The sequence below is a fragment of the Sus scrofa genome, chromosome 7 (genome assembly GCF_054392235.1).
Source record: "Sus scrofa isolate SSC_HxYL_T2T_F1_AM1 chromosome 7, Sscrofa_HxYL_maternal_Yorkshire_Landrace_v2.0, whole genome shotgun sequence".
In the NCBI taxonomy this organism is placed as follows: domain Eukaryota; kingdom Metazoa; phylum Chordata; class Mammalia; order Artiodactyla; family Suidae; genus Sus; species Sus scrofa.
The window spans coordinates 988,666-1,006,511 of NC_139389.1; the positions used below are offsets into that span (position 1 = coordinate 988,666).

The following is a 17,846-nucleotide window of genomic DNA, read 5'->3' on the forward strand; positions in this document are numbered from 1 at the left end:
GCTGGAACAAAGCTCAGACTTGGCCGGACCCCAGGACTGTCACAACACAGTTCCCAGAAGAGGGTTTCCTGGAACGTGCCCAGCCGCCTCCCGCACCAGGTGCTTCCAATTACCTGCGCTCACTCGCAGCCCCAGGGGAGCCACCCAGAGCCCCACCGCCCGGCGGGAAGCCTGCAGAAGCTTCGGGTGCTCGTAGGAAGCAGGTCCACGCTCGTGACCGCCCGCCCCTGGCTCCCCAGAGGCTCCGGAGTGGATGCCTCGACGGCCGCGGGCAGAGGCGGCTCTGCCCTTCCCCTGTCCTCCCCCCTCGTCCTAACCACCGGGCTGTGCCCCCTGGTCTGACTCTGACCCTGGAACCCGACGTCTGGGCGGGTTCTGGGCCTGGGTCGGGGCAGGGCCGGCCACACCGCACACGTCTGGGTTCCAGGGTTGATGAGCATCGCTACCCGCAACCGCTCGTGCACACGCACCCCCCCCCCCCCCATTATGAGTGTAAGAAAGTCGCAGGCAGGACTTTACAAACTAGGTCTCACTACAACAGGGCTGCTCAAGAGCCACATACATAACATAAAATCTTCTACGAGCCACACTGAAAAAGGAAACAGAAACCTGAGGCCAATTTCTTGGTACCGTCCGCAGCCATCTCAGTGCAGAACATAACCAAGGCCTTGACGCTGTTTTTCCACCCGCTGGCCCTCAGGGTCCAGCGACCATCTCGTGTGTCGAGCCCACCTCTGTTCAAACCGGGCGCCCGCGAGGACTCAGGAACACGTGTGGCTCGTGGGACAGTGGGGGCCACGAAGTGGCCTCCTGGAAGGATGGAGAGCTGACCCCCGTGGGTGCAGGGCCCTGGCCCGCGCTGCTCAGCCTGCGGGGGGGGGGGCTGGAGGCGGCCTCCTGGCCCCGCCCAGCTGGGGGGATAGCCCCTCCCCTCCCCCTCCAGGGGCGTCTCTGCCTCCTGCCCTTTCCTGGAGTGACGTCGTTGGTGGTGCCAACTCTAGAGCCTGAGAAGCAGTAAAACCAGCTCCAACTTAGGCCCACCTGACATGGGGATGCCAGCCTCACTCACTGCAGCTGGTGCAGCGGGGCAATGCCAGGACAGAGCCTGACAGCTGAGTCCACGCAGCACTCAGGGAGGAGGTGGCATGTTAGAATCCTCTGGACGGCCGGCCTCATCTGGCCCCAGAGAGGCCGACGCAATAGGCCTGGGGGAGGCCTGAGAATCTGCATTTCTCACAAGTTCCAGGTGAAGCCGAAGCTGCTGGTTTAGGGACCTGCTGAGAACCAGGGCTGGCTGTGGGCCGAGCCAGGTGTGAGCTCAGACCCCAGCTCCGGGGTCACTGGGTAACTCCTGGGAAGTTCCTTAATCCTCCAGAGGCTCAAAACCAGACGAGGAATACGGTACGACCTCCAGGGCTGTTTTGGGGATGCAAGTGTCTGGACAGCGCCTGGGACAGAGGGCGCCAAGGGCTGTGCACCGCGAGGACTGCGCTGACGTAGCTGGAGAGCCCCGCGTTCGGGACCAAACGGCACTGGGCTGGCTTGGGAGCCAGGCTGAAAGGGCGGAGTGGACCGGATTCCGAGTCTGTTAGTCAGAGCCACAGACTATAGCTGGAAGGGACCTCGGAGACGCTGTCATTCGATTCAGCTCATTTCAAGGCAGGTAAGCGGCTACCACCAGAGAGGCTATGTGCTCCGCCTCGTGTGGCCAGAGGGGACCAGCGCCTTGACCCCGCTTTGTCCTCTTTTCACTGCATTGCGGGAGCACCTGCTGTGGAAACCTGCCCCACAGCGGGTAGGAACCACTGACGATTCTGTCGGCCACCTGGGGACCCAAGCAGCCAGGCAGTACTTTCAGAACCTGTGAGGTGCCAGGCGCTGTCAGGTGCTGCCTGGGGACCGAGGACGCCAGGTGGGACCACCACGGGTGCACCGCGCCTGGCTTACGGGCTTTCAATGTACACGGGGGAGGGCTTTCAAAGCCCTGCATCTGAGACACACTGGGGGAGCATCCCCGAGAGGTCAGGCATGGGAGCTGTAAAACCTTCGTCCTGAGGGAGAACCGCCCCCCTACCCCGCAAGGCTCCTGCCTCCCAGCTCCCCAGCCAAGGATACAGACGGACAGATTCTGGGCCACCCAGAGTCTCCACAGTCCGTCAGATGCGGCGCAGCGACTGGACCAGCAGGATGCCTCTGGGCACTGGAGCCGCCTGACTGCACGGTGGTGCCCTGGGAGGGTGGGAACCGCAGGGTGGAGAGGCAGGCGGTGGCAGAGGGGACGGCAGCCGGGCGGGGGTGGGGGGGGAGCACAGGGTGCCCGATGCCCCTGGGATGAACCCGCTTTGCTGGGCTTCTGCGCCTTGTGCCCCAGGCTGGGGTGGGGACAGCTGGGGACCAAACTGGACCTCCCAAGGCCTCATCTGCCTGAGTGGGTGGGACAAGCCATGTATCAGGCTCTGTGCTCAGCCCGGGGCAGGGGCTCAGGGCCCACGGGGCGGGGGTTGGGGGTGGCAATGGCCGGCAGGAGGGAGGGGACAGGGGTGGGGGACGGCACAGGCCAAGAGGGTTCTGGAGACTTCTCACCCGTCGGCTTCTCAACCCGAGAGCGAGCGAGCAAGGGTCTGCCCACCTGGCGCCCCGATGACCTCGGCACCCCCCCCGCCCCACCCCGCCATTCCTGTCATGGAGATTGCTGTCCATTCAACTCCTTCATTTCAACTCATTTCAAATGTGTTTCCCCAACGCCCTCATTCACAGAAATCAGGATTCCTGTTGCAAACTGTCTCCCACCCGGTACCCTTAAAACGAGGCTTGAACTGATTCAGATTTAATCATTCTGCCTTTAATTTCTGGCTGCTACGTCTGAAAGTAACCCGACAGAAACCCAGCAGCTCAGTATAGAGCTTTGTTCTCCTGGGTTCGGCTGCTCCTGCCGACTGCCCTGCCCACGGACATGAGGCCTTCCTAGATGCCGACCCAGCGGCGGCCTGGACGAAAGACGTGGGAAGGGGAGCTGGGCAGATTTCTGAAAACATTTCTTGGGACAGTGATATTTGAGCCTAGTGATTCCACTACATATAAAAAAAATAATAATTTAGAGACACGGCCCTCCACACCACTGAAGATTAAACAAAAATCTTTACGGCCTCAAAAAAAAAAAAAAATCAAGAGAAAAAAGTTTGATTATTTTAAAAAGAGATAATGACAGGAGATTTGTGTGTGTGTATATAATTTAGATGAAATCTAAAAAAGCAAGCTTTTGATAAACTGAAAGACCACTGTCAAAACTTCAACATATTAAGTATTTAAAAATTGTAAAACGACACCCCCCCTAACAAACACCTTAGAGAAGCTTAACTCAAGCCGCCAGACTCTGGAGAATAAAGCTTCATTCCTGGTGACTAAGGATTTTCGCAGTCTGACTAGTGCCAAGGACTGTTCAAGACCCACGACTCAGTGAAACGCTGTCTGTTGCAGCAAAAGCCCAGCAGCCGCCTCCCGGCAAAGGCTGCCTGTCGAGAGCGCGGCCATCTTTTCTGCTGCCACAACGCAGCGTTTTCACAACCTTTTCTCGTGAATGAACAATGTGCTCACTGTGTTCCTGAACACTGACTTAGTGTGGTGGTTTTCTGCTGTGTCAACGAGCGTCAAAATATTGTTCTTCCAATACAAGAAAGTATGCGCACAGAGCTTTGTGACGGAGCGGTCGACGGGAGCCAGAGGCGAAGTAAGCCGGAGAAGCTCCAGTTGGGAAAGCCCACCAGCAATGAAAAGCCAGAGCCTCCAACACACTCCGCCCTTCTGCCCATTTTCTCCCCAAGCCCACGGTGGTTTATCTACCCTGCGGTGGGTGAAGTGAAGAGCAGCGTCGGACACAACAAAACAGTACTTCAGCCGCAGGCCGGCTACCATTTCCCTTGAAATGAAACAGGAAAGCTTCCAGGGAGAGAGGCAAGAAGTCCGGGAGGAACCAAAGACAATCCCACCTCGGCCGGTCACAGAGGAGCCCAGAAAGGCGGTGCTTCAACGACGGCCTGGGGACAGATGGACGATTTTTCCTAAGCCCTGCTTTTCCGCATCCTGTCTTCATTCAATGCTCAACTACCTGTAACTGTCTGCATTTGTCCCAGTGATTGAGGCAAACAGGGCCACCAGGGGTTCTGGCTCTCAGGCGGGGATCTGCCGGGTTCTTGCCCTGCCTCGCGCGGCTCATCCCGCCCCGCGGGTCTGACCCGACACACAGAGCGCCAGCCCCACCGATGGGTTACTCAGCACGAAACTGAAGGGCCCGGCCTGGCTGCGGTTGGGAAGCTTGGGGACTGGGTGCCAGGCCAGGCCAGCAGAGGCCACGCTCGCCGGGAGAGCAACCCAACCAGCCTTTCAAGTCAAGTGCTGGCTTGCAGACGAGTAAGTCAATCAGCTATGAAATCACCACCACAATGTCCTCATTGATCACGGAGGCTCATGACGCAAGACTTGGCTGCGAGCGGATCTGTGTCTCGCTCCCTCTGCAGCCAAGTTTCCGAGAAGGAGGGCACTTTGGGTGGTGTTTACGAAAGGCAGATGGTGACTCCGTGGGGCGAACCCTTCTGGGTCTTGGGAATGGGCCGGGCCGGCCGTCCCACACGGGACAGGCTAGTGCACTCACTGCACCTGTCGCACGTAAAGCGAGCCTGGAAAACCGACGACGGATGACAACCCAAAACGAAATTTTAAACAACCCCCACCCCCGATGTTTTCCTTCCTGGTCAGATCCTAGGTGATGCTGATAATTTTGTTTTTAAAACAATAGTATTGATTCAAGAACATCTACCGCTCACTTGCTGCAAAACTCATAAATTCATCTAAGAAGCTGGTGCTTTCAGCCACTAACACGCACGCGGGAGGAACTTTCAGTGGCCCCTTGCCGCTCTTGCCAACGAGCCAGGGAGACAACCACACTTTCCGCTCAGACAAGACCACGTCTGCAGGCCCATTTGTCCCAAATGCCTCCTAGAATCACAGAGGGAGGGACCACGTGGCCAGGGCGCCACGTTGTCAGACCTTAGGGCACTCAGAGGTGCACATGGACCAGACGTGGACGGGGTCCTTCCTGTGGGACCCCTCCCCTGCCAGGAGGCACCTGCTAGAACGGAGCCTCTGGAGCAAAAACAGAAAAGGATACATTTGGTTTCGAGTCCAGAGAGGACCACGCGAGAGGGCTGAAGATTCAGTGAGTTTTCCACGGAAGCCGGTTCTCCCAGGGCCTGGTACAGCTGGGGGGACCCCGTGTCCCCACGGCAGCCCCCACCCCATGGAGAGCCTGGAAGGTGCCCAGGCTGCGGCTCCTGCCCCTACCCCTGCCTCTATAGGACCAACTCAGAGCAAACAGGGCTGGAAAGAGAAACCCGCCACGTGCCTCTCACGGGGAGACGGAGGTAGGTCTGCGCTGGGGACCTGCAGCAAGCCAGTTGTGACAGTGAGGGACTGCCACCTACCAAGGCATCAGATCTGGCACCTCTGGCACTGGTCACCTTCGCCTTCAACTCAGGGTTAGTTAGGGCTGCTGAGAAAGGAACGCGTTTGGGGCATTTGCTCCCATGAGTGAAGAGTGTGCCCAGCCAAGGCACTGATGTCCCCACTCCCTGGGGGACGTCTGCTGAGACCCTGCCCCCCAGAGGGCCTGGGGGGGGGCAGGGCCGCACTCAGGATGCTGCCGCGGCTGCTGGGGGAGGAGAGCATCGGTCCCGCCCAGCAGCGCCGGGCACCAGCAGCGCCGGGCACCAGCAGCGAGGAGCCTTTCCGTGGTCGGCTTCACCTTGACGAGGTGGAGCTGGGGTCGCGGGCAGGCGTGAAGGCCTCGCACAGGGCTGCATCTTCCCAAGTGAGGGGTCTGTACGGCAAAGCGCGAGGTCTTGAGGGCAGTCCCAGACTACCTAGTGAAAAGCACTGGGACAGAAGCCCTAGGACCAGCCCACTCACCGCACTGGGGCTGATTACTGAAGGTCTCTGCTGTCAGAAATGATAACATTTTTGGAGAAAACTCCTGGTTTAATGGGATCCAATCACTGTGACACAGGTGCTAATTCCACAGACTGTTACCGTGCTGTTAAAACAGCAGTCAGAGCACTGACTCTGTTTAAAAGGGTGTTTGAGAACGGAATCCGCGATCTCAACATTTCTGCCCCTGAGAATTTCTGATTCCTTGCCCAAAGCAGGTCTGTTCCTAAAGGAGCCTAAAAATCCTGCTATTTTATGCATTTGTCTTAGAAGTGGGTTTCCGCTGTTTCAGGAAAATAACTGTGCCCGTGGGCAGATGGTTCAGTGCCTGAGCTCTTTTCTAGGTACCTGGCCTCCTCGACCACCGTCAGGTGGTGCTGCTTTGTGTCCTGCTGTGCCGGGAAGGCCAACCGTCCTCGGTAGAAAAGTAGGTATTTCCCCGCACTTCTCCAGGACGCAGAAAAGCCCACAAACAGAGCCTAAACCGAGGTGCCATCAGAGGATTTCAACAAGCGAAATCTTCCAACCAACCAACCAACCAAACCTCTTAAAGCGGATCCACTAACCTCGAGGGCGCCTTTTGGAACTGGATTCCCACCTAAGCACAGCAATGCGTCTGATGCCGTCTTCTATTCGGCAGCATTGTCCCAATTGCTTTGGTTCGAATGTTGCCAAACTTTACGGTTTATTTTGGCATAAAGCGCTCCCATCCCCACCTCCTCTCCTACGGGGTCATGCGGGATCAGTGCCATGAGCAGGCGGCCAGGAGGCTTTGTTCTGAGAACCCCCCAAGGAAAGACACAGGCTCTGGAGGGAACCACAGAATATGGATCAAGGCGAGAAATGTGCCTTTGCGTAGCTTTGATTAAAATAATCAGAAGGATTTCCCTAACATTTCTTATAAAGAACATTAATTTCATCTCTTATTTTACAGATGGAGAAACAGAGACGTGTTGGGGGAATGACCTTCAAGAGGTCGCGGGGCAGCAGAATGAGGAAGAGAAGGCAGGTTTCCTGATTCCGGGGCCAGTTTTCCAACCGGTCTGCCCCGGCTGATGAAACGGCAGAAGCTGAGTCCTGATAAGCAGCTCCATGAAAACATACCCCGTGCCAGCCTCTGTCCGGTGCCCAAGATGCCCCCGGGGGTGGGGGAAGCACAGGCGGCTTCAGGAGCCGGAGAGGCCACGGGGCCATCTCCCCCGTTTCCCAGCCTTAGAAGCTCTCCTGGGTCCCCTAGGTGACGACTCTGCTTCAGGGTCACGGGCAGACGAAGAGATGGAATGGGGGGGTGGATTATCTGAATGAGCTTTGTCTTCACAAAGGGAAACACTCAGAACGCGGAGCGTGGGTCACCTGCAACGCCCTCTGAATGCATGGACAGGCCCAATCTCATGACTGATTTTTTTTTTTTTTGGTGGCGCCCAGGGCACATGAAAGTTCCCAGGCCAGGGATCGAACCCGTGTCTCAGCAGCAACCCAAGAGACAGCCGTGCCAATGCCAGATCCTTAATCTGCTGCACTGCCAGGGAGCTCCAATGATTACTTTTTTTGGCAGAGAAGCTTGGTCCGCCAGGAAGCCTGTGTGCATGAGCCGCTGAGACCACGCGGTGGCTGAGATCACAGGCCTTGGAGAGCAGTGGAGCTGGTTTTGGGGAAGAGGAAACTGGGGGCCACAGAGGCATCCCCGACGCTGGCGATGAGCCTGGCGTCGGGGCCACTTCCAACTTCCAGGCCACCCGGCCTTCTAGCTCACCAAGCAGGCGATAAAGGCATCTAGAGAATCACAATGTGAGAAGAAATGAGCGTAGTGTTTATACATCTGCTTTTTCAGAAAAACCAGGAAGGACTTGCCAGTGAACAAAGCCCTTTCCTCTGAAAAGTGATTTTTCTTTTCTGACAGCACTGGAGAAAGCCAGGGCCGCGGCCCCGTGTCCTCGGGAGGGCCGGGCGCTTCCGGGCAGGGCAGGGTTCCACACCGGGCTGGGAACCAGTCTCACCAGAACTTCTGGTTCTAGAAGAGAAGCCGTGCCCCTGAAATGCTAAAGGCTGAGTTACGTTCAAAACAAAAACAAAACCTCTCAAATTTGAACTGTTAGGCACAAAAGCTGAAAACACTGCCGGACTGAACGAGGCGCCCAGCAGCCCGGCCGGCGGGCGGATGGGGAGGCCCCAGGGAGCACCTGCCGAGGAACCCGGCTCCAGGGTCGCGTCGGCCGGGGCTCCAGACTCTTCCCCGTGGTCACCGCAGGACACTCGGAGCCCCACCCCGGTCGCACAGGCAGCCAGGAGAGGGGCTTCCCGGCTTGGTTACAGCCCAGGAGCCTCCTGTTTCCCGCTTTTCTGACGTCCGCCGCGCGGGAAATGGAAACCGCAAGTGGACATCATCTTAACGCCAGAAACTGTCCTCCCCCCGCTCCTGCCTCCCGTTTCAGCAAACGCCCCAGAAAAAGCACCCTCTGTACAGTAGCTGATAGCGTCACAAAAGAATCAGCCTGTTTGAAAAACCCCTCCCACCAGCAGCAGCCCTTACACCGCAGTCATCAAACATCGGGCAATGCTGTTTGCGGGATGAAGACACCCGCCCCCACAGCACATCCGGGCTGAGAAGAAAGAAGGGACGGGCGAGCGCACAGCGGCGCGGTTGCCAGGCTCTCCCCGCCTCTGCAAAGTGCCGGCCGTGGCCCACTGGGCTTCTGGGAGCTGCCACCAATCCCGCTCCCCAGGCTGACCCCGGGAGCAGCCCGACGGGCTGACAGAGACGTCAGGCAAGTGCTGAAAAGGGGACTCGCGCATCTGGCGGCCGGTCTGGAGCCAGGTCCCCCCACGCTCTCTGGGGGCTGCTGGTCTCCAGTTTCTCTGGAATGTGTCCTGCTCCCCAGCCTCCCGCGAGGTCGCGAGGCTGTGACATCTCCAGGGGGCACCGCTACATCAGCGTCAGCGACAGAGCACCGCCGGCTCCGGGCTGCGGCAGACACCTGTCTCCACCCCTCCCGCTTCCCCGGACACCGGGGACCACGCCGGCCACGCCGGCCACGCCGAGCCCACCTTGACCTCCACTGAGCAAGCCTGAGTTTCACAAGGAAGGTAAAAGGTGGGCCTGTCTGTGTGAGACGCTATGAAGCAGGAAGGTCTCGAGGCCAAAAATAAACATTTCAGGACTTCGGCCTTTAAATATCCCTTAAATAGGGAAACAGGAAACTTTAATAAGGTAACACGAGTCATCAGCCATATGTGTGTGTGTGAACAGGGGAGCATCACTGTCACTTCGACAAGCCACACAATGTCAGAGAGGCGCCCTCCTATTACATCTGCAAATATTTGAAAGGACACAATGTAAATATTTAGAATGACAGTATAATTCAGGAGATATGCTGAAAAAGTGCAAGGGTGACATTTCATCATTTGCTTCTAAAAATTTCTGATTGGAAGGACAACTCTAAAAAAGGCATTAATGTAGCCTGTCTATAAAATATGACCAAGAAAATATTAAAGAATTCAAACCTGGATGCAAAGCTTGGAGCTGCTCCGCTCCAGCCCAGGAAGTGCTATGCTTATTAATTCTTTGATGAATAAATGTTTCTCATTAGCTACGACGCCATGATGTACTGTGTTTGCTTTGATTTAAAAAATCTTTTGTTTCTCTCTCATTTTCATAACTTGTGACACCTGGCAGTTTATTGCAAACTATTACTCATCTACTGACCTCTTGCCGACCAAAAGTTGTGCCGTGCGCCTGTTCGCATTGCTCTGCCCTTCAGACATTTTTTGCGCTCGTTCTTTTTTGCTATCCCCTGACTTACGTAACAGATAAAGGTCGCAGACTGCCGCGTCCGGTGAGGGACGACGGCTTCCTTTGGTTCCACCACGTTCCACCACGCGACAGCAAAGCGCGGAGCGGTAACAATGACCCGCTGGCATATTCTGCTTGGCATCAGGCTCTCTACCGACGTGACCGGGTCCCAGAAAGTCCTCTCTTTTGATGGACACTAAGCGGACACGGGCTCCAGGGCAGCGCTGTGTTCAGAGAAGAGGGCAAACACTCTGCCTGGCAGAGGCCTGGGGCAGCGCTTGTGCAGAAATCAAATCCCTGAATGTCAAAAAACGCTGGGCAAACAACATCTCTTACCCTGCGAAGCAGAAGCTGAGTTCAGCCCGAAGTCTAAAGCGCAAACAGTCCAGGAAGCACCACCACGGCCGGGTCTGGGGGGTGCCGGCCCCCTGCCCTTTCTCCACCATCACGGCCGGGGCTTGGTGACACCTGCAGCCCCCAGCTGGAGCCGTGAGGTGGCCCCGCGGGAGGCCTGAAACCCAAGGCCAGCCTCGTTCATTTGAAACTCTAACAACCATATTCGATTAGCTCTAACTTTCTTGCGACGGCTAACTTCTGTTGTGAACGCTAAACAAAACCTTAGAATGTGGGGCTGTTTAGCTTTTTAAAGCAGAGATTATTAACTTGACTGGGGCCACAAACCCCCGGAGGACCCGATGGAAAACGAGGCGGTGCCTCCCCTCCTGCAAAGCGCACATGGCACGTTTTTGCCCAAGATTCTCCGAGGTTCACAGATGTCCCCAAAGGCCCCTCTGGACACCAGGCTAGAAACTGCTGATTTCCAGAGACCAGACGGGGGAATCCTCGCATCCCTCACTGGTTCGAGCCTCTGCCTGGTACGCGGCTACCTCGGGCCGAGGGAAGGCCTGATGGGAGCAGAGCGGGACTCAGGACGTGAAGGGCCTGTCCCTCGGTGCGGAGGCTGAGGGAGGTGACAGCCCAGGGCCAGCGCACCTGCCCGGAGCCACCAAGGACCGGCCTCGGAGCCTCAACAGGGACAGTGGATGGACACTGTCCCCTGAGTCACGGGCAACTCTGGACACGTGTCAGGGGTTGGCTTGAAGGAGTCAAACTTGCATTGCTGTTTCGAGAGACATCCACTGAGCAGGAAAGCAAAAATTACACCAGGAAAGCGAAAGCAAGAAGGAAAATTATTAATCAGAAGCGTCCATGACAGTCTTAATGAAGACAGACGATCATTTAACCAGAAGCTCCAATCAACTGTTTTGAAGTTTTTTGTTTTTTGTTTTTGTTTTTTTGGTCCTTCTGTCTTTTCTAGGGCCACACTCAGGGCATGTGGAGGTTCCCTGGCTAGGGGTCGAATCGGAGCTGTAGCCGCCGGCGTACACCACAGCCACAGCAATGCCAGATCCAAGCCTGGTCTGCGACCTACACCACAGCTCACGGCAACGCCAGATCCTTAACCCACCGAGCAAGGCCAGGGATCGAACCCACAACCTCATGGTTCCTAGTTGGATTTGTAATCCACTGAGCCACAATGGGAACTCGCAATGTTTTGAAGTTTTTAAAGTGAGGATCCTTTAAAAACCAAAGCTGCCAAGATAATAAATGAAGCAGTGTTTGGTGGAGCGTGTAGCATGGGGCTTTGACTCGCCTAATGCATTCTTCATTTGGTTCACAAGATACATAAATACAATAAACGGAAATCAACTAGAGATAGCGAGTCCAGGGTTTATGAGACAGAATCACCTTTGAAACCCATGCTTTCTGACACAGTAGGTGCCAAACACCTGCCTGCCTGGCATGCAGACACTCTACGCTTTGGGACCTAAGGTGTCTAAGCTTGAAAACTGACTCAGGCAGAGCCCGTCAGCTGCAAGACAGCAGGTTCCGAGTCCCCGGGAGGGCCCCTCGTCCTCCCGACAAAGGACACGGAGACCCTAAGGGAAGCCTGGGCGTTGGTCAGACCAAGCAAGTCACTTGCCCTGCAGGGAGGAAGGTGCCTCTTCGACGGGCTTGACGCACAGGCACGAATGAGAAAGCGTGCCAAGCGCCTGTTACGACGGTCAGCACGTAGCAGAGGGTCAATAAGACGGGAGCTGCCATGGATCCCCGCGACTGATGCCGGCTTCCGAGTAAATGAGGTGCCACCGTGCCGCAGCTAGAGCCGCTGTGTAAAGCCCCACAGCCAGTCGCTCAACCCTCACCGTAAACTCCGAGCTAAATCGGCTGCACCATGGCTGTCCTTTCTCCCAGGACCAAAGATGTGAACTGATTTGCTGAAGTCACACAGCGGACACAGAACTGGCTCCATGGAAGGCAGACTGGCCCGCGACACCTGCTGTGTGCCCAGCAGGGCGGCCTGCGCCAGCGGCCCTGTGAGCTTTCATCCTGCAGATCGTCAGGGAAAGGGAAGGGAAGCACCGTCTGGGGGCCGGGAACACACACGAAGGAGAAGGGGCGGCGCGGGGAGGGGAGGCCCGCGGTGCTCAGGGCGGCCACGCGGACCAGTGGGGGCATCTGTGAAAAGAGCAGGGCAGCGCGGACGTGCACGGCCGCGCCGGGCTCTCAGCTATTTTCCGTGACGGCTACGAGGAGGGTAAAGCGGGCAGACAAGGGGCTGGGTGGAACCGCACGTTTCACCCAAGGATGAGGCGAGGCTGGGAAGGAGGGAAAGGCCTGCCTCACGCGGGGGAGCAGCTGCTTGTACGGGGAGGGGGTGACGGACCCCCCCCAGGCCTTTCACCCCCTCCACTGAAGGACGGGGTGATGGACTCCCCCCACCCCCAGTCTTTCAACCCCCTCGACTGAAGGACAAGGTGACGGACCCCCCCCAGGCCTTTCACCCCCTCCACTGGAGGTTGGGGTGATGGACTCTCCCCCCACCCCCGGCCTTTCATTCCCCTCCACTGAAAACGAGGCCTCCGCCTTCACCTTCGGCATCTGCGTGTGGCTGACGGGAAGTACCGCTCACACACAGAGGCACCTTCCAAGAATCTAGGGCCCCTCCGTACGGGGACTGCAGCCTCAGGGCAGCTAAACATTTTACAAATCCCATTCCGCCCTTACAACGGAAACAGCTTGCGTGGAGATTCCACAACGGAGACCCTTGTGAGGGGCAGCGGGACCCTCTAGCTGGTTCCCCAGCACCAGGGTTCGTTGACAAGAGCCGTGGACACGGCCGGTGACTGTGGGCCGGTGATGGGGGACGGAGCGGGTCGAGGTCTACCCGCGACTGAAGCGAGAACCGAGAATGAACAGACGCAGGTATATCCTTGACTTCCTCTCAGCTTCTCTGCAGGGGGCGGCTTGTCCGCAGGCCCTTCTGGAAGCAAGGCTGATTGAAAGCATCACCTCTGTGTTCCTGCTGATATCCTCACGTTTAAGCCGGGAGCTGAGCTGCTGAGCAAAACCCCGCAGGGAAGCCTTGACGGTCAGTCGCCGGGACCAAGACCGACCAGCGGTGACCTCCCTTCTCTGTGCGCAGCGGTGCCTGCGAACCCTCGCGGCAAACGTCAGGCTCAACGCGTGGGTTCCCGCTGACAGTGGGGAGGACGTGGCCCGACCCACTGGTGACGGGAACACGCAGGGTGGGGGCAGCAAGACATGGGCTTGATGCTTCGTGGCCATCGGAGCCGTCGGAAGACGCCGAGGGTCCACTACTCCAGCTTCAGGACAGGTGTGCTCTTCGAGAAAAAGCCGAGTCCCTGGGTTAACTAAGGACTTTCTCAGCAGCCATGGCGGCTCCTGGGAAGGGTCAGCACGTGCTCCCAGGGTAATTCCCCGGACAGACGCTGCTCCTCTAACGGGGCGATAGCGAGAGGCCTGCCTGGCTCAGAGCACCCGGGGCCCCACAGCGTCAGACGTGGGGCATCAAGTCCTTGTTTGTGCTGTGACCCCTTTTTTCACAGAATGTCCTTGTGGCGTCAGGACCACAAGAAGCAGAGTCACAGATGAAGACAGAGGCCGCCACTCAGACGGGGGCCCGGCGGTAGGTGTGAGCACAGCTGGTGCGAGAGCTTCGCGTGGGCCTGGGCCACCCAGGAGAGCGGGTGCCCTGGAGGCGGCTGGCTGCGGACTGAGGGCACGTGGTGGGCAGTGCGGCGGCTGATGGCGTGCGTGGGCCCCGGTCTCAGGTGGCCAGGTCCAACTCTGAGATCCAAGGGGCCAATTCCCTCGAGAGAGTGCGGGAAGGGAGGCCATGGAGGCATCAGATCGCCTTCCGAAAGTGAGCCCATCGAGGCTTCGCCTCCTGGGAGTGCATTTAGGAGATTTTAACACAAAAGGGTGCAGCTCGTTCTTAAGAAATGGCAAATCCATTCACAGTTATCTGTACCTCAGATTTATCTTAGAGTGTTGTGATTAGGGCAAAAGTTAAAACCGCTATACACGATGCGTTTTTGAAAAATAGGAAGCCGTTGGACTTTTTGAATAGTTGCTTCAAATTAGAGCACAGAAATGGGAAGAGGGATGGACGGGGGCTCGGGGTTGGCAGATGCAAACTGTGCCATGAGAATGGACAAGCAGCAAGGCCCAGGAACCCTGTCCAATCTCCGGGGACAGACGGTGATGAAAGAGAGTACCAAGATAGTGTAAATACATGTATAAGGGAGTCATTTTGCTGAACAGTAGAAACTGGCACAATAATATAGTTCAACTAAGCTTTAATAAAAAAAATTTCCTTAAAAAGCACAGAAATGCCTACGACCATTCAGAATCAACATAACATGAAAACCAATAAAAGGAGGAGTTCCCTTGTGGTGCTGTGGGCTAAGGATCTGGCATGGTCACTGCTGCAGCTCAGGTCCTTGCTGTGGCTTGGATTTGATCTCTGGCCCAGGAACTTCCACATGCCATGGGGGTGGCACAACAAAAACAAAAGCAATTAAAGGAAATTCCGAGAGAAGAAAGTCTCGGCCTTTGCTGATTCTTATCAAACTCTCAAAGGGCATGGACATGGCCGAGGCAAGGCCTTATAAATGCATGATCAAAACCCTCAGAATTCTCTGAGCTGCGTGGGTCGTGTCCACAGGGCTGCAAGATAAAGACGCATGTCATCTGGTGTGGACACCGCTGTCCTGACTCACTCTCGCCTCATCACTCTTGTGTCACCGGGCAAGCCCCCCCCCCGCCCCCCAGCCGAGAAATCCCAGCATCTATCGCATCACCAGGGGTTCTGTGCTCCAGGAGGAGACGGTTAGGAGCTGAGGGGAGGCACCCCAGCAGCAGAGGCCGCGGAGGAGTTATGACGGCGATCCCTTCAGAGCCTCAAAGCTTTCCTCTTCGTAAGACAAAACACGATGCCGCCTCTCGCTGGGCTGTTGAAGCGGATGTGGGCCCATCAGCACCCCGGCGTGAGGACTGTGCATAGACGTGCAGACAGACAAACACGAGCACAGAGACACACACCAAAAAGCTGCAAAGATGCTTCAAACCACGGCTCATCTGGGAAACGCACGTGCGCCAAGTTACCATTCAGAAAAGCCCGGCAACTCACGTGAGGGCAGACGCCCCAGGACCCACGCTGAAGAAGGAAGAGCTTCCAGCGCTCTCCTTTGTGCTGACAAGGAAGCCCGTCTCCCCAGCGCTTTGCTGTGGTCGCCTTCACCGGCCGCGCCGGCGAATCCCGAGGAGGGGAGCACTTCAGCGGCAGCAAACCCTGGCCTTTGACGCCAGGAAGGCCGCTGAGGTCCGGGGCGTGGAAGGCAGAGCCCTGAGCTGGGCACAGCGGGGACCTCACCAGGGAGGATTTCCTTGGGGCCAGGCAGGTGACAGCCCGTCCCTGGAAGCGGTGGCAGGAAGCTGGGGACGTCCACACGGAGGCCGCTCAGTGGCCTCTCGTTCAGCATCTTCCAAAGGACACCTCCTCCGGGGGCGACCACTGAATAAACCACATGACACCTGACATGACCACGAAAACAAACCGAGCAGCTCGGGACCCGGGACCCAAGCCTTCTGCGGGCAGGCAGACGCCTCTCTGGTGGGGGCCGCACCGGAGGACCTCCAGCTTCTGCTGGCACCAGGGCCCCTGGCCACCCGCAGTCTCCGGAGACCCTCCAAAGCCCGAGATGGCGCGAATGTCACCCACACGCCACTGCCACGCGCTGAAGTGGCTGCCGGCCCAGAGGGGAAGCGAAGCTGGCCCTTCCTCTGCTCCTGCGGAAAACTCTTCCGACGTGTCGATTGTGACAGCGCGGCCTCTCCTGCCACCGTCCAGAATTCCCTCACCACACGGACGCGCATCGAAGCATGTGCGAGCACGGCGCCCAGGCGGGAAGGGAGGACGTGGACCAGCCCCACTCTGACGCCTCCCTGATCTTACGTTTAGCCCCAAACACATCACTTCTTCAAAGGCCACACATACGGAGCAGCCCACTGGCCAGCCTGCTGCCCGTCCAGGGGACTGAAGGGGCAGCGTCTCTTCCTCGAGAAGCTTGTGTTCTTACAAGTCAGAACCCTCATCTCCAGAACTCCATGTCAGGTCACAAGCTTCAAAGAGACGGTTGTTTCTAAGTGCTGGGCGTTTTGGGGTTTGGTTGTTGTTTTTCTGTCTTTTCGGGCTGCATCTGCAGCATATATGGAGATTCCCAGGCTAGGGGTCAAATCAGAGCTGCAGCTGCCGGCCTACACCACAGCCACAGCAACGCGGGATCCAAGCCACGTCTGCGGCCTACACCACAGCCACAGCAACACCGGATCTTTAACCCACTGAATGAGGCCAGGGAGCGAACCCATGTCCTCATGGATACTAGTCAGGTTCTTAACTCACTGAGCCACAAGGGGACTCCCTCAATTTTCTAAAGCGAATGTTTAGTCTTTTCTGGCTTTATAGTGAAATAAAGCCGGGGGCCCGGGAGGCCTGAGGGGGTCTCGGCTCCCTCTGGCGTCTGCTTTCCGCCTCCCACGCCAGGCCAGCACAGGCCTTGGTGCTGCCGCCATCCTGGAGCCACAAGGGCACCCAGGTTAGGAAACACCTGGACTCAGAACCTCCATCGGTCTGTGAACGGACAGCCAGGCACAATGGGGACGTGAGGACACATGGCCGGGAAGCAGGGTCCTGGGCAGGCAGCGGCCGAGCCCCGCCTCTGCTCCCCGGGAGTCTGCAGAGCCCTGGGGCGGCTGCCGTCCGTCCTCTGAGCCTGTTTTGTTAGGATGTGTGTGTTCCCACTTACACCTAAGCTGCTCCTATGGTTACAGAGCCTCCCCTCACACGGCCCGAGCGGTCTGTGGCCGCAGTGTCACCCGAGCCGCCTGGCTCCCAGGCTCCAGCTCAGACTCCCGGATCGCAGCCTCGAGCGCCCCATAAGCGCTCTTCCATCCGCGCACTCGGCTTCCCACCTGTTCCCCAGGGAATGACCCAGGAGCTGCTGCAGAGGGACCCTCCTCTCCACCACGGGCCACACGGCAGGGGCTTCACTTGAGCTCAGCAGCCGAGGGAGCAGCAACACAGGAGGACAGCTGCAGGGGCCAGGGGGCTGGGGTCGCGACAGCAGGTGTCAGACAACCACCAGTGTGAAGCGAGGTGTAGACACAGGTCCTGTCACCCTTAACCGGGTTGGTCTGATAAGAGAGCCCATCACTAGCGAGCCCCAGTGGGTGCCAGGCCCGGGGTTCGCACCCCACAAGCGCCCAGCCCTCCCTCTGCCTTCACCCAGACTGCGTCACTCCTGTTTGAGCGCAGATGTGAGGTCAGATGCATCCTTGTGCTAACACGACTCCCGATAAGCCTGGGAAGCCGGCAACTGCCCGCCCGCTTCAAAGGTGACATTCCTTTCACTGCTCCAGACTGCCTCCTCAAAGCACAGGCTGCTGGGGACATGCATGCAACTTACACACACATGCACACAACGCACATGTCAACACGCACTCACGGGAACATGACACACACGCACACAGCATGTATGCACACGTGCACACATATATGCACACAACACACATGCACATGTACATCTATGCAATGCACACATGCACACAGAGCAACCCCGCCTGGGAGACCTCGCTTCAGCAGTGGGTGCTACACCCGTGGCCTCAGGAGTTTTCTACGATCCCACGGGCATCCGCGCTCCTAGGAGAGGGC

General features: G+C 57.5%; 1 protein-coding gene and 1 long non-coding RNA gene across 6 annotated transcripts in view; one reads left to right on the forward strand and one right to left on the reverse strand.

Annotated features, from left to right (window-relative positions):
* GMDS (GDP-mannose 4,6-dehydratase) overlaps positions 1-17,846 on the reverse strand; it is a 434,734-nt gene that overhangs the window by 75,220 nt on the left and 341,668 nt on the right. The gene's annotated exons all lie outside the window — the stretch shown is intronic.
* On the forward strand, positions 174-9,572 carry LOC146401125 (uncharacterized). The gene is made up of 2 exons (XR_014809442.1): positions 174-1,663; positions 6,914-9,572. It is a non-coding gene; the product is annotated as an uncharacterized LOC146401125 (long non-coding RNA).